We start from the raw sequence: 22533 nt of genomic DNA on the forward strand, positions 1-22533 counted from the left end.
ACTCACCATTTGGATGAGGCTTGCCTTGTCAAGACTGAATTGGGCCGGTGATCCAATATCTTATAACACTATGGGCTGTCCTCTCTTTGCACTTGCATCCTGCAGCAAGTGAGGCCACTCCTCTTGTTCATGCAAATTTTTTTTAGGGCTGTCCATCCAATGCCTGACTCTATCAACTGCCCTCTTTGCTCAAATTCACACTTCAGATGATAAAAGGATGAAGGTTTTCTTCATTTCTTTTAACATCCTGTTGGGAGGATATTTTGCAACCGATAGTTTTGAGTAAAAATCCAATTGCAAAATAGGATGACTAGCCATAACGTGTGAGACAGAGTTTCTCCTACCTTAAAGGGAAGGCTCCCCTTTCTCACCGTTCCTTGGATCAACTCAAGGTAACCAAGAAGTCAAGAAATTTTCTAAAAGGGGTGTTACCATTATTCTTTCTTCTTAACTTTCAAGAAAGAATCCACTTGCTCGTGGAGCGAGTAATGGGCAGAGTGAATCTCTAACTACACTTCTATCTAAAGCTGGAAATGGTGATACCAATAAACTAACACTAACTCAAAAGCTAGTTGAAAATGTACTAGTTTGGCTCTAAGTCCAGTCGTACTTCTATATGAAAAAGCTTTACAAATGGGGCACAAAGACTTCCAAAAGTAAAGATATTTTAACTATTTTGCGAATTAAGAAAGAAATATAAGCTACAGACAAAGCTTCCAGCTTTATATTTTCACAATTGCTCTTAGCCAAAGCTCTGGCTCCAATTGCTTCTTAACTCTTTTATATTCAATTACCAAGAACACAAGATAACATGAATCAAAGATAACTTAGACAAATTATAGACAAAGCTTATAATTCACACAAGTAACAATTTCACTTAATCAAAGTTAAGTCTCAAATGCTACTTTATGTTCACTTTTCTCTCAAAATAGTGCTACACAAACAAAGTTTTGCTGGCACAATTTCTCCAGAGCTCTCTTGCATAAAGATAAAGATGATTTACAATGAGGAGGACACTCCTTTATATTGGCACGGGAGTTGAGAAAAAGGTGGAAGAAAAAGTGGGAGCAACTCAACCAACTTTGACCTAGTCTAACTAAAAGAGAAATTATAGGGTTACATGCAACTGCACATGGAACTCGCATTACATGTAATTACATCTTTTATGTAATGCATCCTCTTAGACCTACAAACAAAAATAAAAACAAAACAACAATCTTAAAGATTGTTTCTCAATGCCCTAAACTTGATGATGATATCATGCACTGTAGGAAGATCATAAATTTCCTTTGTCTTTGAGATGGCTTCAATCCTCACTGCATCTGCATATGCTGATTGTATAACCTTGGAATTTTTTGCCAAAGAATCTAACAAGTGCTTTGTCGAGGATTTATACAAGACAAATTTGTTCATTGTGTGCGAACCAAAGTCTTCAGAATCTACATAAGAATTGATCCTGATTGTATAAATTGAGCTTACCCTCTCAACTGCAATAAGATTACCATGTTCATCAAAAACCTGGCATCCCATTTGTCCCAATTCATAAGTAACACCTTTTTCAAGTGCTTGACAATCTCCAAGGGCTGCCTGCAACTTTGTAATCAGCTTTCTCAATGTTTCCTCTTTGTAGCCAATAAGCCCCTAAAATCTGAAGAACATTTCACATGATGGGAGAATGTCACATGAGACCAAGGCATCTAGATTAAATGTTGCAACTTCATCCTAGTCATTGAGGATTTCTTGTAATGTTCCCAATTTTAATTAATTTGGGCCCAAGTTATTAATGTTTGTATTTAGAAGTTCCAATTGATTTAGTATATCTTGGACCTATTTTTATTTAATTGTTTTGTAGGTGTTGGCCGTCGGCTATTTTTGTAAACCCTCGGTATGTTTATCCGAAGGGTATTTAAGCATGGCTTGTAGTTAGTAGTAGGTATGCTTTTGGATTATTTTCTATTTACTGCGAATTCCTGTTGGGATTCTTTGTTGTTCGCCATTTCGGAAGTGAAAGATCTTCCCTATTTGGCTCTTGCGGTTTCGGTGGGAATCAACCCTCACCCTATTTTGCCTGTGTATTACTCGGCTTAGATCTGGCAAATTGGGGTGCCATTATTGTTTGCAAATATTTACATCTATATCAATTGGTAATTCTTATTCTGTACGTGTATTGGTTTTATTGATATCTCCGGCAAAGGCGATCGAGTTTAATATTGATTGCATTGAATTCATTCACCCGATTTCATTCATACCACATCTCATCAGCTCCAGCCACCAAATACTACACGGCTCAACCAGCACTGTACGGCTCTCTGCAATCATCCGTACAACCAACTCATACTCACCGTACGACCCTCTGAAACAGTCTGTACAATCCTGCTTGAAATCACCGTAAGACCCTCTAATGTCCTTCGTACGGGCCTGCTGAATCAACCGTACGACTTGTCCAAATACCATTCGTACAACCATCAAAACACTCCCTTAGCATAGTACAGACTGCCCATTCATGTGTACGGTCATTCTCTTGTAAGGCAACACTATTATTTCATTGTTTGTTTATCTCAGAGGTGGACATGAACATTACTGTGGTATCAGAGCCTTCGGGCCGAGATTGCCTTCGGGTCGAGATCCCTTACGGGCCGAGATTGCCTTTGGGTCGAGATCCACTTCGGGCCGAGATTGCCTTGTAATGTCCCCTCTTTAGTTCGACATGGCATTGATCATGGATTTGCCTATTCCAGACTCTCGTAGGCAAATGGTGAGGAAAGAGAGTCAATTCTGCGGATCAGATAGTCATATCTTGCTCTTGAAGAAGTGTTAAGAGGTTATATTTTATCATTATGTGATATTGGGGCCCACATGTTATAATTTTAATTTGAGTTGCACTTTTTATTTTATAAAATTACTTTATTATAAAAAAGTGCATTATAATGAGAAATTATAAAGGATGTTTCTAGAAGTTCTAGCAACTTCTTAGAAAAGTGAATAAATAGAGGGCTGGGCCTCTCATTTGGACATGCTTGGATTGGAGAACTCTTCTACTTATTCATTGTGAAGACATTTGTGGACTTTGGATCTGCAAATTATTCGATCTTTGGGAACGAATCACTCCCTTGGATTGGCGACTTTGAGGGTGTGAAATATCACCTGAATTGTTGCATAATTGGAGTTGGTATTCAGCCATCTCATTGGTGCTTATTGAGAATTCGTTGTTAGGGTTTGTTTTTGGTTGGAATAAGGATTTCAGATTTGCCCTATCATTGGAGAAGCATTTGACAAGAGTTTGAAGACAGAATAAGTGCATTTTCAGAATTGGCAAAGCAGGGTTCGGAACCACATAATTGTTCATATCTCCTCAACCCCTTGGAGTTATTTTTTATGGTTTTACAGGGTTACTACCTAACCCTAGGCGCCCATTTTCCTTGCATTTGGGGGTCCCAAAACCCTAATATTATTTTATTTCAGCAGCCGTACAGGTACGGCCTGGTACGACCCTGCTAGTTTGGGCAGCAGCAGCAAATTAAGGACAGTTTGGGGGTGCGGTTGGAGGTCTTCATCAACGATCTGCAGCAAAACGTGGTGTTCTTCCATAGTTCTTCAAACCAAGTTCTTGCATTCTGAAATATATGTCAATTTTTGGGTAAATTTGCTGTCATACAGTCATTGTAATAATCAGTCCAGAATTGGTAATAAAATAATTTCAGAATTTATTGCATTGTAATTGAAATATCGTTCAAAGGCTTTATATATATTGTAATTCTGTGATTATATTCTGAAAGTATCAAATCTGAAATTACCATATTCTGAATATTGTTACTGTTACACGCCAAGTGTTTGACAAAATTCCTAAGTTCAGTTTGAGGGTTTCTGTGGCCTTTATAGAGAGGGTCATTACATGCCTTCGGGTTGAGATCTCCTTCGGGCCGAGATCCCCTTCGGGTCGAGATTGCCTTCAGGTCGAGATCCCCTTCGGGCTGAGATTGCCTTCGGGTCGAGATCCCCTTCGGGCTGAGATTGCCTTCGGGTTGAGATCCCCTTTGGGCCGAGATTCCCTTCGGGCCAAGATTTCCTTAGGGTCGAGATCCCCTTCAGTCCAAGATTGCCTTTGAGTCGAGATCCACTTCAGGCCAAGATTGCCTTAGGGTCGAGATTGCTTTCGGGTTGAGATCCCCTTCAAGCCGAGATCTACTTCGGGCCAAGATTGCCTTCGGGTCGAAATCTCCTCGGGCTGAGATTACCTTCGGGTCGAGATCCCCTTTGGGCCAAGATTGCCTTCGGGCCAAGATTTCCTTCGAGTCGAGAACCCCTTCGAGCCGAGATTGCCTTCAGGTCGAGATCCCCTTTGGGCCAAGATTCCCTTTGGGCCGAGATTGCCTTCGGGTTGAGATCTACTTCGGGCCGAGATTGCCTTCAGGTCGAGATCCCCTTCGGGCCGAGATTGCCTTCGAGTTGAGATCCCCTTAGGGCTGAGATTGCCTTTGGATCGAGATCCCCTTCGGATTGAGTTTCCCTTCGGGCCGAGATTGCCCTCGGGTCGAGATCCACTTCGGGCCGAGATTGCCTTCGAGTCAAGATCTCCTTCGGGTCAAGATCCCCTTAGGGCCGAGATCCCCTTCGGGCCAAGATTGCCTTTGAGTTGAGATCCCCTTCGGGTCGAGATCGCCTTCGGGTCGAGATCCCCTTCGGGTTGAGATCCCCTTCGAACCAAGATTGCCTTTGGGTTGAGATCCCCTTCAGGCTGAGCTTGCCTTTGGAACTTTACAGTGGTATTAGAGTAGAAATCATTAGGAGCATCTCTGAAACCATTTGGAAAAGTAGCCGCGCAACACGAGCATTAGCTGTGCAACACGAGCAACTAAGGCCACATAGCTCTGGAGCATCTCCGAAACCGTTCAGTAAAGTGACTACGCAACACGAGCAACTGAGGCCACGTAGCACAGGAGCATCTCCGAAACTGTTTGGGAAAGTGGTCGTGCAATATGGGCAGTAGCTGTGCAACATAGGCAATTGACATTGCACAGCATGCGTAGTGGCCGCACAACATGGGCAGTTGAGGCCATGTAGCACGGGCTGAGGTCATGCAACACAGGAGCATCTCCGAAACCATTCGGGAAAGTGGCTGTGTAGCATGGGCAATTGATCGCGCAGCACGGGAGCATCTCTAAAACCGTTTGAGAAATTTTTCGAAACTTTTGGGAACATCTCCGAAACCATTCGGGAACATTACATTTCCTTCAAATCATTTGCTTCTTGGGTCAAAGAAGAAATCAAGTTTCGCTCCATTTCATTCATCTCTTTGACACGACTAAGAACTACAAATGTTTCCATGATGGATTGAACTCCTTCAGAGATGATTTCTCCTATCCAAGACTTGGCGGCTTCAATTAGCTTCCTTTCTTTGGATGTTTGAGACATAACAACTGTACTGTGAGAAGATTGTTGCCAAATGACCTCGTTCAAGCGAGAAACCTCTTGTTTGAGTTGATTTTTATTCTCCCATAGCTCATGATTTCTTTTTGATACATTAACTAATGCATCTTGAGCATCTTGTAAACAACCCAGACGTGGCTGTTTCCCGATTTCAACCTTAGTGAACTTGTAATAAGAATGAGTAAGTTCTTCAATAGGTTTGTCCACTAGTGGCTCAACAACTTTTGTAAATTTGGTTTTATCCGAATCAACCAAAATCTTTGAAATAATCTTATCTTTTAAAGATTTAGATTTGGTTTTCTTGGTAGCGAGATTATCTGGAGGTACGACCACTTTTCTTCTATTTGTTGTTGTTTTGCTCAACCATGTAGGCAAGTTCAAACTTTCATCTACGGAACTAGGTACAGTGGAGATCATTGGCATTGATCCAGATTGTATCTCCCTCGTGATTGAACAAGATTTAGTCTGCACAGCTGAATGCATAGGAGCATGACGAGAGGACTCCGTCATAAAAAGCTCAAAACCCGTCAAAGTTGTATCAAGTTGGGAAACTTGACCACTTGTAAGAGTTGGAAAATCCTCAAACACATTTCCCAAATGCTCATATTGTTCATTTGCGAGGATGAGAGGAGCAACATAAGAAATAGGAAGAGCCATTGTATTGACTTCCAAAATTGGAATAGAAAGTGTGAAGACAGTGGAGAATGAATCCACATTATCATCTACTTCATTCAGAAAAGGTGCTTCATGCATGGATGGCGCATGCATTTTTGCAGGTCTTGGAGGAGATATAATCATGACTTCCCCTTCTTCATCCTCATCCTCTTCATCCGATTTTGTCTCCAATTCTTCCTTCGATTCCTCTGAGTTTTCTTCATCTGATTCTAGAATCTGAGATGACTTAGATCCCTTTCCACCCTTTAACTTGAATTTGAGGGAATTCTTCACATCAAAAGAAGCACCATCTTTCTCTGTAATTTCCAGTTTTGACTTCCTTCCAGGAGGGCCAAAGCTTCCGCAATCCAAACCCAACTTAGGATTAACTTTTTTTAGGCCTTTAATTCTTAGCCACTTGTTGGTGTTTGCTAAAATGGATTGAAATCTATCCATGATAGGTGTACCTCCTTTCTGTTACCACTGAATAGTAAAAGGGCACCTTTAATCAAAGCTGACTTGATGAAATTCCGGATCAAGAATGTTGCTGTCATCTTCGACTTGGAAATTTGAAGGGATCTCCAACGTGTTAAGATCGATTATATGCTATAAGGTTAATCTGCAGTAGTCCATTTTCATTATATCTAGCTTTGTTCTCATATCAATCCAGATGTTCTCAATGTGATGCACATGCATGTAAGCTCTTTTCATTTGAGAATTCATTTCTTGATAATCGAAGTCGAATCGAGCTTTGAACTTCTTCAAAGTAATCAAATGCAACTCTGCTTCCATATTCTTTGCTTTGTGTAGAGAGTTGATTGAATAGTTGCCAATCGTCAAGGGTTTAGCTGAAGTGATATCGAAGCCAAGTCTATGCATAATATGCTGATTGCTTTGCACTTCCATGAGTTTTCTAGCTAACTCCATCAAGATGATTCTATCAGTAGCACACCTAGGTAAGGTATACGGCTCGCATTTAAAATACCCAACTCTCAAGTATTTAAAAGTTGGAAATGGAATGAAAATACAACCGTATTGATTCACCTTTTCCCATGCTGCATCAGATACTCTCTTGATGGATAACTGTTTATCGAATAAGCACCAAAAATGGCCAAAGAAAGCATCTTGGACTTTTCTATAATGAAACGTACTATTAGCCAGAGCAATCTGGTCATAGTAATCCCAAATTGAAATCTGAAGATGATCTCCTTTGGTCGAGAGACCAGCAAAAGATTCCATGGTAGTAGCAATGTAGATGAGGTAGGAGTTCATGTAAAAAGGCGCTGAAGTTCCTACATTGAGCAACTGCTGGCAAAGTGCAATGCTAATCAACTCTCCCCAAAAGATGTGTTCTCTGTTTTCCATGATTTGGAAGATGAATTTGTAAATCCATGGCTCAAAATCAGTAGAATCTTTGAGACCACAAACTCTACTGAGTAGAATGATGAGATCTTTGTATTCTTGTTTGAAATTAGACTGATGAACAGTCTTGGCCATCTTGAGAAGTTATTCCTTTTGTTGTCTAACTAGTATTGGTTAACATACTTCTGATAATCACCTTTCTTCTCATTCCAGCTTGCCAAAGACGATTCTTTGGTTAGATCTGCACAGTTTGCATAATGTGGTACCTTGAAGATTTGCTCAATGACCTCTGGATCAAGGCTAATGACAACCTTTCCGTTAGCGTCCTTGATTGTCTTTGATTTTGAACTAAAGCGTCTTGCACATCCAAGAATGAAATCAAATTCCATGGCAGCCATAGGAAGCGTAGACACCAAGTGAATGTGACTTCTTTTGATCCGCTTCATCTCGTGGTCAACAAGAGTTTCTACTCTCCGCAGAAAATCAGCTACGTCCATATGACTGATCTTTGTGTCTAACACGTTATTAAGAATAGATACAACTAATGATGGAGTTGCATGAGCCAACTCTTTATCAAATTGATACTTCATCCTACCTTTGGATTTTGATTTTGATGGTGAAGGCATCTCTTGCGCTTGCGCTGCAACACAAAAATTCCAAAACATAAATACATCAGCAGAGGGAATTGCTATACAAGTTGATTCTTGATCAGCAACAAAAGTTTGAAGACGGATTGGAGACTTTGTAGATCCGATGAAATGATCTCAAAAGAAAAATCATAAACATATGCAATGGATGAAAATGAAATGCGAATGGAAATGAAATGTGGAGTGAAGATGGAAAATGGAATGAAGTATTACGAAGGTAAAAAATGGATGAAGATGAAAATGCGTGAATGTGGAATGCATGGGAATGCGTGCAAATGAAGACTGCTGATTTCCAAATAGTGACTTGGGGTTTTCAAAGCATTATTTTATGAAAACAAAGATTACATGTAAGTGCGGATAATAGATGAGATGCAAAGCATGGAAAGATACAGAAAATGGAAAATGTATTTGCTCATGGAGATGCGAGTGCATATGGAGAGGCAAAAATGAAATGAAGTTTGAGGGATAATGAACTTTATAGCCATCTTTGGTGAAAAGGTGAAGTCAAAGTACGTGAGAGATGAAAATGACATCTTTTTGACTTTTCAAAAAGCCACTTTAAGTCAAAAATGGGGTTTTGAGATGCAATTACACATAAGGCTTTCCATGTAATCATGTCATGTGAGTGAATGCGGAAAGTGAGATGAGCGAAAATGGAAGTGGAAAATGGGATTACATGCATGTGTGGATGGTGAATGAGATGGAAAACATGTAACCACGTTTGTCAGATGAGATGCAAAGTGTTGTGATATGGAAGATGGAAATAGAATGTGATGACGTTTCTGCATGAAGTGAAACAATAACTAGTTCTTGGGAAAGAACTTGTAACTTCTCGAAAATGGAGAAAACCAGAAAGCAAGCACACAAAACACAAAAACTCTAAAGAAAGAGGTACCTTTGGAAACTGACTCAAACATGTCAATATGCAAAGCACTTCAATACACAATTTCAAATTTGGTGATTGGGGAAAAATAAAAAACATGAAAATGAACCATTTCTTCATTTTTAAAGAGAAAATGCACTTTCCATGGTATCAATTTCAATAAGTGGCAATCATCAAGGAATAATGTGCATAAAATCAGCAAGATAAACACAAATTAAATAGCAAGAAAGAAATTGTCCACTTACATGAAGATTAAGTGCCAAAAATGGTGGAAGAAAAAGCTCTAATGTTTAAATCTTCTTCAAAAAACACTTTGAATCTTTCAAACTTTGCAAATTGAAATGGAGAAGGCAGCAAATAAGGTGTTTTAAATGGAAGATTCTAAAACGTGCCCTATTCTTGCTCTAAAACCCAACGTTTTTGATATGCACATGCTATGAGACATTTTTTGTAAATTATTTTTTTCTCAAGGTGCGAGATCAAAATGTTTTGGCTTCTAAAGGCCAAAACATGTATCAATATGCAATGTAGAACACATATAATGCCAAATCGAATCCTCTTGGATAAAAAACGTGAGCCAAAAATGGATTTATTTGAAGTTTTAACCAAAAAGCGCCCTTGGAAGGAACTTGAAATAATGTCTTTTAGCAGGAAAAATCCATTTTCAATGTTGGAAAATCCATTGATAGGCAAAAATGACCCTATTAGAGAAGATCTCATGAAGAACTATGAAGGAAATCTCCCATAATCTTCAAAAATCGGGTTCTTAAAGGCTCTTTGCATGTGTTCTTCCAAAAACGGGTTTCTTGGGAGCAAATACATGAACTTTAGTGCAAATCGCACCTTCTGGTGTCCATAGCATGTTTTAAAATATGCATAAGATGCAAATTGCACCTTTTGGGAGGCATGACATGTTTTAAAATATACATTTGGTGAAAATCACACTTTTTAGGATGCATTGCATATTTAAGTGAAAGCTCACATTTTGGATGCAATTGCACCAAAAAGGTCCACTTTTGATGACCTTATGCTCCGAAACGTTGATGAATAAAAAACTGCACACAATCTAACCCAGAAACCAGAACTCTTATGCAAGGATTGTGGAAATCTCATTGATCTGACCTTATGCTTCTAAGTTGAACTTTATATACAATGACGTAAAATGTCCAATTTTGATAACTTAAAGTGATTTAATAAGCACATGTCAATTTAATTTCATTAAAATGTTACTTAAATGGGACATAAGTCATATTTACATATCATATTAAAAATATAACATGTAAATATCATTTAAAAAGTAACATTTAAATGATAATTTGCTTTAAATGTCAAAAATTAAACTGAACTATATGGTTAATATAGTCACTTTAAGTGAAAAATCAATAAGTAACTTGACTTAAAATTATAACATAAAGTGCACTATGGTTACTTTAAGTGAAAATTTTTAATGATAAAGCAACTTCAAAACATAACATAAAGTGAATTTAAGTTATATTTTTCAAAAAGAGAAAGTCAAATAAAAAATATAACATGGTATTTTTAATGTGTTGTTGCATCAAAGAGGTCCACTTTTTGAGAACTAAAATGACCATATGTCTTGACTGACAACTCCGATTATGCTCAAGGCTATATCAAATCGAAGGGGAAACCAAAAGCCATGACTTGAGCAAGACCCAGGACTAAAAACCAACAAACGTGTTCTCAAAAGCAAAGAAAAAGATGATGGAGGCCTAAAAAATCAAGCATAGGTTCGACAGAAAGAAAAACTAAAAAGACATAATGAAAGCCTTCAGTAAAACAATTTGATATATGAATTGGAGTTGATTAATCGATCAACATTAAGCAATTGAATATTAAATTTAACTTAGAGAGATGTGAAACTAGTTTGAAAAAGTTTCATACTGTCACCTGCATTTTTTCACCACAAAATGTAGGACAACCCATCCCACAAATCCCCCAACTCCATTTGAAAGCCTTGTCTCATAATTGCATCTATGGCTTTAAATCGAATAGCCAATCTTCATCCACACATCCATACATAACCCACATTGCATTCTTAGTTGTCCCAAGCTCTAGAGCCCACACAAGAAACATAGAAATGATGTCCGTGTTTACTCGATAGTGACGCTCTGCATTTATATTCTCTTCACCCATAATCAAATTAACATTCTATAAAAGTAAAGGTTCATGAATTTTTAAAATACCCTTAAGCCTCTTCTTGGAAATGTCTCAAAATGGCCAGTTGTTGTTATCAATAGCAAATGTAAAGTTTTCTTCCTTTACTGTGAAGTTTGAAACCTTCACCCACCACACTTGTAGAGAGGAGAAATTTGAAATGTAGGAAAATTTACCACTGCCGGATATGAAGAAATTCAAACTCAAGAGCTTTTTGATTCTCATAAAGCTTTTACACCACCCTGCACCTCAGGAGCATGCGCCATAATAATATGCATACAATCAATTGAATGGGTGGCGATGTACAGAGGAAGGCCTCCATTAAAGACGTATTTTAGAACTCTTCCCACACTTCATGTTATACATCTTTAACATCAATTGCCCATTTTTGACAAAGTATCCAACCCATTTCTAATATGAATGACATGTGATAATTTGAATTCTCTAAAGGTATTTAGAATAATAATGGTAGGTTTCATAAATCTATTTAGGGACCAAGTCAAAGCTCCATCGTTAATCAAAGCATTATTAATTACTTGAGAATCACCCACTAAATAATCCTTGCTCTCTGAAAGTCGTTTAGGCATATTTGCAGCATGCCAGGTCGCTCGAGCCTCTATTGCATTATTTGATTCATCTTGAATTTTTTTGACTCCAAGTCACAATCCCACACCATGAAGCTAGATCTGGAATGACCGAGATTCCCCTTGAAGTGCCATTGAAATTAACCTTATTAAGATATGAGAAGATGCTTGTGGATAAATTGGATCAACAAGATACCATTTGGGCTTATGTTTCCTCCATTGTATGATTTGTCCCCTTCCAAAAAAATTGGATTACTTTTTCTTTTATTGCGTCTTTGGTTACAAATCACAAATTTTTGCATGTCTTTATCAATAATAAATATCTTTGTACTCTCTAATAATATATTATTTGAAAAAGAAGTAGATGAATTTCAACATCTGTAAAGATAAGTGCAACATAAAGCTGATCACTTCTAATGGTATAAAACACATGGTAACACTTGTTGTACCTAATGATCTTATCATGATAGCAAGACTGTTTGATCTCTTTATGATACATGGAGACCAATCATTGAATTGATGCTATGAAGTGCCTCATCCATTGGGCAACAAAGTTAATGTATATTGTGTACTTTAAAGCCTCATAATTATGAGATCAAATATTTGGACCAAAATAGATTGCACATGCTTTATTTTTTAAATGGGGTCACATGGGGGACAACTTTGACCTTTGATGAATGTAGAGGTAATTTGATTTGAGGGTCTCAAACTTGATGAAGTCATGTACCCAATTGTTATCATGCACACAAGTTGAAAAATATAGACCCCTAAATTAGAAAGGTTATTGATTTCTTTGAAATAGAGCAATTATTTTATCCCTATATGCAAAAGTAAGGAATAACATCAACACATGTGCTTGGAATAGTTCTGAAATTGGTAATGAAGACGACATGTGCGAAACACCTCTTCTGTACCATGAGATGATAAGATTGTCATATTCTCTCTTTGAGACTATCTATTTGGTAAAAGGTTTAAGGAAAAGATGTTTTCCATATGGAATCCACATGCTTAGACCATGGTTCACACTTATGTGACAAAAGCTCTACACTCCTTGGGATACAAGTGTTTTAACCTAAAGCATGGAAAGGTTCAAATTTCTTCACTAGGTAATGTATGTGGATCTTTGTGAATGTAGCATAAACGATAAATGCAATGCTGGTCTTAAAGCAAAATAAATAACAAAACGGAATTTTGTGATACCTTAGTTTTTTCATTTTTAATTGACCAATTTACACTAGGTAGTTCTATAAGCTCTTTACCCCTAGCACTCCAAATCATACTTTGTGTGCATGCAACATGATCTGTGGTACACAAAACTTGTGATTACATGGAGGGTATTTGAATTGGATATTGCATGCATGATTTGCAAGACACACTAGTTAATTGGACTAGGGCCATAGTTATCATATATGCACACTTTACAAAACATAATGCTTAATTTTGCACTACCATTTAGCTTGCGATATTTGCATGCATTATGGAAGAAGCATTTTATGGTGCTAACATCTTGTTGACAACATAACAAAAACGTTATTATTGAAAAGAGAAAATGAATAGTGAAGGTTTATACAATCTTTCACCTCTAGAGAAACTATTAAAACTTCATTCTTCAACACAACTTGTAATTGTGTGTGCACAACCTTCGGTTTCCTCTTGAATTGGATGACAATTGCACAATCAATGATTTTGCTAATTTCTTGTGTGTCTATGACTCTATGTCAATCGCCATCCTTATGTGCAGCTAGGTTTTGCAATTGTCGGTGTGCATTGCTAGCAAGAATGTTGCTTGTAGCTCAAGTGGACCATTTGCACCAATAGGATCAATAGAGTTGTATGGTTTCTAGTATTGGCATCTATGAGCTGCTATATCTTATCATTTTCACTTGGTACTCCTATCCTCTTGGCAACATGACAAAATCATTGTTACCGAAAAGTGAAAATGAATGGAGAAGGTTGATCTAGAGTGATTGCTAAATTTTCATTCTTCAACACATCTTGTAATTGTGTGTGCACAATCATTGGTGTTCCCTTGAATCAGATGCTCAATCAATGGTTTCGATAATTTCTTTTCTATCTATGTCAATTTCTATCCCTGTGTGTGACTAGCTGTTGTAATTGTTGTGGTACACTGCCAAATTTCGGAACTGTTGCTTGTAGCTCAAGGTGGACCATATTCACAAGTGGGAGCAATAGAGACATATGGTTTGTAGGCATATATGAGTCGCTATAGCTTAATAATTTCCACCTAGTACTCATATATACTTTAGTTGGAGATCTTGCTAACTTCCTCAAAATTGGCATGCTTAATCTTTTGACGCTTAACGATGGTTCTACCAAACACTCTTTTGGAGACAATTGACCACTTGATAGGATTAAGCCACATTCTTATTTGTCCTTTTGGAGACAAAACTGGCTACTTGCTAGAACAATGTGACATTCTTATCAAAATCATTACAAGTGGTTGTCAGGAGGTGCAAAGTCTAATCTAGTTCCACACTTAGTTGTGTAGTATCCTCCTTAAGTTTATGTTGTGCTTCATGTTCCATTGTGTTCGTTTCTCATTTAACACCATCTTTAGCAGCTGGCACATCGATTGTCTCTTCTATTAGAACTGAAAGGTCCTTGTTCACAAGTGGCATAAGGGTTGGTGTAATAGTGAGCATTCATTGATTGAAATTCATAATCATATCAATATGGTGAAATAGGTAAAACTTTTAGGGCTTGACATAGGTATATTAGGGGTGTAGGTTGGGACTTGGCCCATTATCTCTCTCTACAATGTGTAGTTGGCTAGTAGCAAGCACATCTATCTACATTTTTTGCCTTGAATTTTCAAACATAGTGCTAGTTTGATTATTCTCATCTTGTGCTTAGACTTGCTACCAAAATGAAGACTTCCTACCAAAATGAAGCAAACTGTTTTTATGCATCCTTGAGCCTTTCCTTTTCTTGTTAAGTTATAGATAGTGATGGATTTGTCATAGTGATTACTTTTCTCTAGTAATCCCTTTTGATCCACAAATGGTTGTGAACAACTAGTCTATTTTTTATTTTTCTTGTAGGCTAATTAATGGGTAAGGGATAAATCCAAACTTCTTGGAGTGTACAGATCTAGTCAAGCAGTTGTTTTGTTCTCGATAGTTAGTTCAAATGGTCTTGGTAAGCTTCATGATGCTTCAGAATGTGATTTCAGTCTTTTGGGAGCTCTCCAAACTTCTTGGAGAAGCATGCTATTTTTAGGTAGTCCAGCCTAGTTTAGGTCACATCCAAAATCCTTAGTGATATATTAGCCTGTTCATAATTTCATCTTAGCCCCATTTTGATGCTCTCCAGGCGATTTATTGGATTATTAAATGATTATTACCAAGGTTGCTTGGGGATGGGGGTACTTGGGTACTTCGGGTTCAATTACAGGTACTAGTACGACTATTTTTCAAAGTAGGGGACCAAGGGTTTTCAAAACAAGAACAGTGATAAAGAATGCAAATGTAATGTATTGTTTTCAGTTTTAGATTTGCAATATGTTTGTAATAATAATATATGATAAATATTTAGATTTGTAGCAAAGAAGGCAGACTTTAAACATGAACAGGAAGATCATAAATCATATAACAATGCTGTATTGCAAATGATAAACTTCTGACTTGAACAGTGAATTTTTTTAATGTTAATCAATATTGTATCATAAGTTTCAAATTGATTACATATTGAATTAAGCTTGATAAACAACAAGCTGATATGCACACAAGAAACTAAAATAAAAATCAGAAATCTTGATCAAGGTCCTTAGCCACTGAGTACTTGATACTTGGGGTACGTGGGTACATGTACCCACGCAACCTAGATTATTACATAAGTTGTTCTGAGGAGGAAGTAATCAAAAGGCAACTGGTATAATTATTCATTGAAAAGTGTTTAAGTTTTGCTTATAGGGAGACACCTAGGCACAAGGGGGGCTTTTCGCTCTTAAGAAAGGTTTATTTTTTAATTTGAGAAAAAAAGTTTTGGAGGAAAACAGATAATTATTATTTTCCTCTAGAATGTTATACAAGGAGGTCGACAACTCATTGTTGAGGTTATACATGTTTTGTTCATCTTCAATTTCGTTAAAGATGAAAACTTCTAGAAAAATATTGGTTTTGGGGATGAAAGCTCACTAGCTGGTTTGGTGGTGTAATGCAGGAGCCAGATCTGTGTCTAGAAGTAAACTATCTTGTCTTGCTTTGATATTTTATGCGTTTAATGTGTTTTGGTGTAGTTTATTTGCAACGTGTGTTTGATATTGTTTTGATGGGTTCCATTTCAAAGAAGTTTGGAGTACTGGAGTTGTTGGGCTAGTTGTACTATTCTCCCTTGCTGTCTGCACTTCTTGGATCACACCTACAAGTTTTCTTGATCTTGTTTGAAAGCACTGCTGCAAAATCATCACTATTTGTAGGCTGTGCAGACCAGTACTTGTCAGCTAGGTTGTGGGAGTGAAGTGTAAGGTTTTTGAATGCTATACCACCTTTATCGTTGGTCATACATGATATGAAATAAACCTTTAAGTTACAGGGTAATATTGAACACATTTGAATTCAGAAACCTTCATAAACAATGCTTTAAACAGTTTGGTTTTGCTGGAGAGAAATAGTATAGTCAAGTCTTTATTTTTCTACAGATGGGAAAAATACATGGCTTGGGAGAAATCAGAAAAAATCTGGTTTAGTTACAGCAGCAGTTACCACAAAATTTCCAACCCAATAAAATAACTGAAATACTCGACATGTAGATGAGTATAATAAACTCCCTCCCCAGGTTCAGAAAGATTTACCCTTCATTGACTACATGGACTTTCATCCAAAGCTACAAAACAAGAATAATGTAGCAAAGAAACAATACCATGAGACTGCTAATGCACTTTTGGCATAAGGGGCTTGCAGAGGGTTACACGAGGAGTTTTCAGCAGTCAGTAGTCAACCTACTAATGGACCAAATCTCAAGCAAGATTTGGAATGCAATATACATGTTATGTATAGTCTTGAAAAAGGAGATCAATCAACTACTAGTGATTTACAACATTCTCCTGATCATGTGGAAGATGTTAAATGTGGCAAGAGACTATTGATAGGTAGTATAGAGGTAGAGGTTTCTTGCAAGGCTAACTACACTACTGCTCTAGATGGGCATGTTGATAACACATGGGAGAAGATTGTTCAATCAACCAATGATGATGGCTTCACATCTTTTGTGAGTGCTGACACTTAATGTGATCCAAACTTAATGGTCTCTACTTATGGTATGAATCCTTCTTGTGATGGAGTTGATTCTGAACGTAATGCTGGCCCCATTTCTATTGCACATTTAGACATGGAAATAACACTCATGACATTGATATGTATAAAGACATGTACTACCCTACCCCATATGCAGCTGATTGCTCTAGCACACCTACTAGTTCACATATGTTGGGGAATCAGTTGAAGATAACTAAGATAAAATTGTTGCAGCTTTATCACGCTTTGATGACATATATGGAATGTTTGAAAAAAAACCTTTGGAAGGAATAGACGGAGGGGAAGCAAAGGGGACTCAAAGACGAATTTCTGCAACTATTAGTAATCCAAGAAGGGCTGAAAACTACAAAATCAGATTATCTACACCTTTCAAATCGTGATCATCTCTTTGACCTTGCACTTATTTACTCTAAAGCATTGAGGAAGAACAAAGCAGTGTTGAGTAACATGGATTGGTTTGTGCAAATGTAATTACACTACCATTGTTATAGGTGTGTTCCAAATGCAGATCCCAATCTCTTATAAATATAGGAGTAGGAGACATGTCTCATGATTAATCATTATTAGTTAATATGCATGAACAATATAAATCACAATATAACATATGTATTATATATAATATATATGTAAAATATATAATATATATATAATATAATATATATTCATAATATTATAATATTATATATATATATATATATATATATATATATATATATATATATATATGTAGTATAATTATACTATTATATATATGATATATATATCAACATTGTATCTTACGATTAAATCAATCTGACTATAGCTATAATCTTAACACCCCCTCTTAGCTAGAGAGGATTTGCTATGGAACACAATATGCTCTCAAGCATATGGAGATATATCATCTCAATGTGATATTCCTGGAATGACATATTTATGGATATCAACATAAATCCATCAACACACACACACACACACACACACACACACACACACACACACACACACATATATATGGAATTAGATCCAGTTCACTATAAGGCTAAATTCCTCAACACTCCCTCTTTAGCAAAGAGAATTAAAGCAATTATAATACAATGTTTGAAAGCCACCTTAAGTGTGGTCTATGATAGATTTAAGTTATGGTGTCTGGCAAGATCCGGCTTGAAGAACCATAACAATTTATTTTCATTGTGTTTGGCAAAATCCGACCCAAAGAACCATGTTGAGTTGATATTCAAGGTGTCCAGCGAAATCCGACTCGAAGAACCATGATAAGTTGGTTATCAACGTGTCCGGCAAAATCTGTCCCTAAGAACCTTGATAACGTTTGCTCCAACACATTTTTGTGTTAGGAGATAGATCAACTATTGATCAAGTCATCACCTTACAATAGTTACCTTATGGTTGATACGTTCGTTATCATGACTTCCAACACTCTGAGACAACAATTTAATGAAGTCTGTCATGATAACAGGTTTACCATTTGTAAGATCATCACCTTACAATGGTTACCTTCTATTTATATATGTTAATGAAAGATCGTCACCTTTCATTACATATCATATGTGAGTAACCACCATAAACCAAGTCAGAGGGTGGTACAATGGCTTTCACCTCAATTCTATCTCATAGAGAAGAATACGTTACAATAAATTTTACCTAGAACTTCTCATATAGAAGATATCATTTACAAAGGATTGCACCTCAAAATTATCCCTTTGAACATCGATCCTAGGAAGTCAGGTCCTCTAGTTACTTCCTCAGAAGCTCTTTTCACCCAAGGATGCCTGTCAAACTCACTCTGAATCTGATATCAATCTTTTAAGCTCCTATGTTGCATTAGAAGAAGTGTTATACTCCCTCTTAATGTAGAAGAATCTCATAATTTCAATCATCAAAGATGTTTTCTTCAAGAGCCTCATTCTATCCATCTTGATCATCAGGGTCTTTGGAGCTACTATCATTAGATTGAGTTTGCATAATATTAGGTAGCATATGTAAAGTACCAACCTTCTTTTCCTGTCAGAATATCCTAAAACATAAAGGAAAAGATTAAGGCAAATAACCCTTATAGTAGAATTACAAATAAGAGAGAGATTATAAAGAGTAGATAAATGTAAAGATAATAATACTTCTCTACACATGAAGATTTAGAAGTTGTCTTTTTTTTTCTGGGTTATTTGAAAATGGAACATCTCCCCTCTAAATAAGGTTCAAGTGGGAATGAAATATTGACTATTATTCCACACACAATGTAAAATTTCTGCTCATTCTTATATTGGTGAACAATTTTGTATCAAGTATGACAAATTCTTTCTAGGTTCCAACTTGCTCTTTTCATCCATTGAAGGTCCAAACATTCATATTGCTTAATAGTAGAAGTGAACATGTCCTTCCATTTTGTTAAACTTGTCCGCAATATGCCAATTTCTTGATTGAGTATGATTGTGCCACATGTATGAATCTACAACTCATACATCAAGTTTCATTCATCAAAGAGAGACTCATAGATGATTCAAGTGAATTCTTAAGAACTTCATTAACGTCTCATAAAAACTGAAATTTCCTTTGTTCATGCAAAAGTATTTGTTTGATCTATTGATTAAACCTATGTTACGCACATCTTGCAATTTGTGTATTCCAAATTTATATCATTAGTGAATCTATCATAATGTGGTTTACTCCCTTTTAAACAATAAGACCGAGTTCATTTAAGGTTAACTAAATAACATCCTTAGTCTTCTCCCTCTCTTTCAAGGTTGCCTCTAATAACATGTCAGGCTCCCTCTGAATCTCAATCTCCTTCTTCCGGTAACAACATTCTTAGGGGAAAAGATTAAGGCAGATAACTCATCTAGTAAAAGTCACCTTAAATAATTACTCTCAATCATAAAATAGTTTTAACTATAAGAACACAATTTAATTTTAAATAAACATCTATAAATGATCTAAACAATTAAATCATGTGAACTTTTAATCTTGCCTTATCATCAAATCAATCCCCATATCTATATACACATTAAATAAAAATATATAGTTCCACAAATAATTTTCAAAGGAATCATTAAACTTACCATTTATACTCACTTAGTATTGTCTCCTAGAATTTTGGACCTTCCTTGAAAATATGGAATATTCAAATTTATTATAATATTTACTTGATCGGGTCTCAAGACCTTAGCTTGTAATGATTGTGTGCATTGGCTCCATTATTTTATCTTCTCAGAATATTGAGCCCATTTTGTATGTGTGGAGCCCACTATACTCTTGATACCTTTATATGGTTTCTGTGGTTTGATCCACGTTCCCTTTAATAGCTTGTCTTTACTGTGACCACATTCTAGACCTCATCGTACACCAGTGGAGCATAGACTTTTGAGTTTTTCTAGACCGTAAAAAACATATAAACATTGATAGGGATGCTGTCTTGTATCTCCATCTAAGAATATATCTCCCTCTAGCACTTCTCCTGCAACCTCCTCAAATTGATGCTTTGCTTTATGGTGTTGATTTAACCTACCAAAAATTGATGAAACTGCTTGGGACTGATAACATGTTTTGCACAAATCAAATCCTATTGACTTGCTACAATCTTTACATTTATACCTCTTTCCCATGATGGGATAGAGCCCACAATTATCACATCCAATGTATACATGGATAATTGTATCCTTTTGACATGATGTTTTTGCTGTCTCATCAATTGACAACTCCTCAGGTTTTTGTTATCATGCACAAGCATTGATTTCTCTCTCTGTGCATATTCCACTGCGAACATGTTTTGTAAGAAGTGATGCAACTCCAAACAAACAACCCATGATTTTTCAGGGTGCAAACTTTGACAAACTTAGCATTTAAGAGTTGTTCCTTGGAAGATATTAAAATTAATGCATGATTTGCAGAATGCATGCCCACAATTAAGTACCATAGGATGATAATATAGCCCTTTGCAATGGGCACACAAAGCATCCCTTACGCCAAGTTTTCTTTCTAATATAGAGGCTTCTACACTTGCTTGAGCATTCAAATGTAGAGAACTCGGTTGAGGAGAGAGGGAAACCTTTTCTTTCTCACTATTTAACCCCTCATTTGCTTGACCATTAGAACCCTGAGTACCCAATTGAGAAGATAGGTTGCATTTTTCGTCGTCTTGTTCCAAGACCATACTTTCTAGAGGATTCTACTGCAATTGAGAAGAGTGGTTGCGGTTTTCTTTATCCACTTCTAAGACCTCACTTTCTTGACCTTTTGAATCTAGAGAAGGTGCCTGTTGGTTTCTCCAATTCTAAGACCTCTTTAGCCCTTTCCTTATACTCCTTTGGAAATACTTTCAAAAGAAGGTAATGAAGCAATTCACACACCCTGGGCAAATGCTGATATGGGCTCTTGCAGAGAGGGCAATGTGATGTGTCTGCATAATCCATGGCATGGTGAAGACACCAAAAGTAGAATATGTGACCGCATGCTTGAACAATAGGCTTGTACGCAACTTCCAGACAGATCTGGCATTGAAAATCTCGACACCATCATCAATATTTCTATCCATCTCGCAAATTGTAACCTAAAACTATTTGATCTTCAATTATTTTGGCCAATGAAGAAGCAATGAAGAAGCAAGCAACAGAAGATTCTTATCTTAAGCCAAGATTTTATTATAGAGATTTTGGCTATTCTAAAGCTATTGCTTGTGCTTTCACATTTACAAAACCCATTATGACATCTCAAGCAAAGCGAGAACGACAATGGTGACCAAGTATCATATGAGTGTCATGGCATTGGAGATGCTATGGATTATTTAAAGCCCGATAATGATATCAAACATTCAATCACTACAGACAACATCGACAGGCATATAATAGAAACCTTTGATTATCGATGACACAAATGAGATAAATGGGCAAAGCTATGATTAATTAGATAGACATAAACTTTAAAGAGATCTAATTTAACAAAAGAATGGAATGATATACGATGGAAATAATTCAAAGGTTTGATCATTGATCTTCCTTATTCTTCACTGATATGGACTTCCAGATTCTTCCATCTTCCTATTTGATGCTTTGTGTGAAAGTCTATTGTCAGCAATATGTAAAATTACTTGTATTTGCAGCCTTGCTCTGATACCATGTTGAGTAACATGGATCGGTTTCTACAAATGTAATTAAACTACCATTGTTATAAGTGTGTTCCAAATGCAGATCCCAATCTCTTATAACCATAAGAGTAGGAGACATGCCTCATGAACAGACATGTCTCTATGATTAATCATTATTAATTAATATGTATTAACAATATAAATCATAGTATAGCATATGTATTATATATAATATACATGTATAATATATTATAATATTATATATATGTAGTATAATTATACTATTATATATATATGATATATATCAACATTGTATCTTACGATTAAATCAATCCGACTGTAGCTATAATCTTAAGAAGAAGAAGTAAATGCATCTACTCACGAGCTCATGAATGCTAAGTACACCCTAGAGACTACCTTAGTGACATTTAATGAAGTAGAAAATTAG

At 36.5% G+C, this 22533-nt stretch overlaps 1 protein-coding gene and 1 pseudogene across 4 annotated transcripts in view; one reads left to right on the plus strand and one right to left on the minus strand.

Moving 5' to 3' along the window:
* Nucleotides 1-22533, plus strand: part of HY2 (phytochromobilin:ferredoxin oxidoreductase, chloroplast / phytochromobilin synthase (HY2)) — a 181371-nt gene that overhangs the window by 76675 nt on the left and 82163 nt on the right. The window lies entirely within an intron of this gene.
* On the minus strand, nucleotides 7608-21536 carry LOC149538978 (E3 ubiquitin-protein ligase PRT1-like; annotated as a pseudogene).

This window comes from Cupressus sempervirens, chromosome 9, assembly GCF_028749045.1.
Source record: "Cupressus sempervirens isolate cs-2001-9-10 chromosome 9, ASM2874904v1, whole genome shotgun sequence".
In the NCBI taxonomy this organism is placed as follows: domain Eukaryota; kingdom Viridiplantae; phylum Streptophyta; class Pinopsida; order Cupressales; family Cupressaceae; genus Cupressus; species Cupressus sempervirens.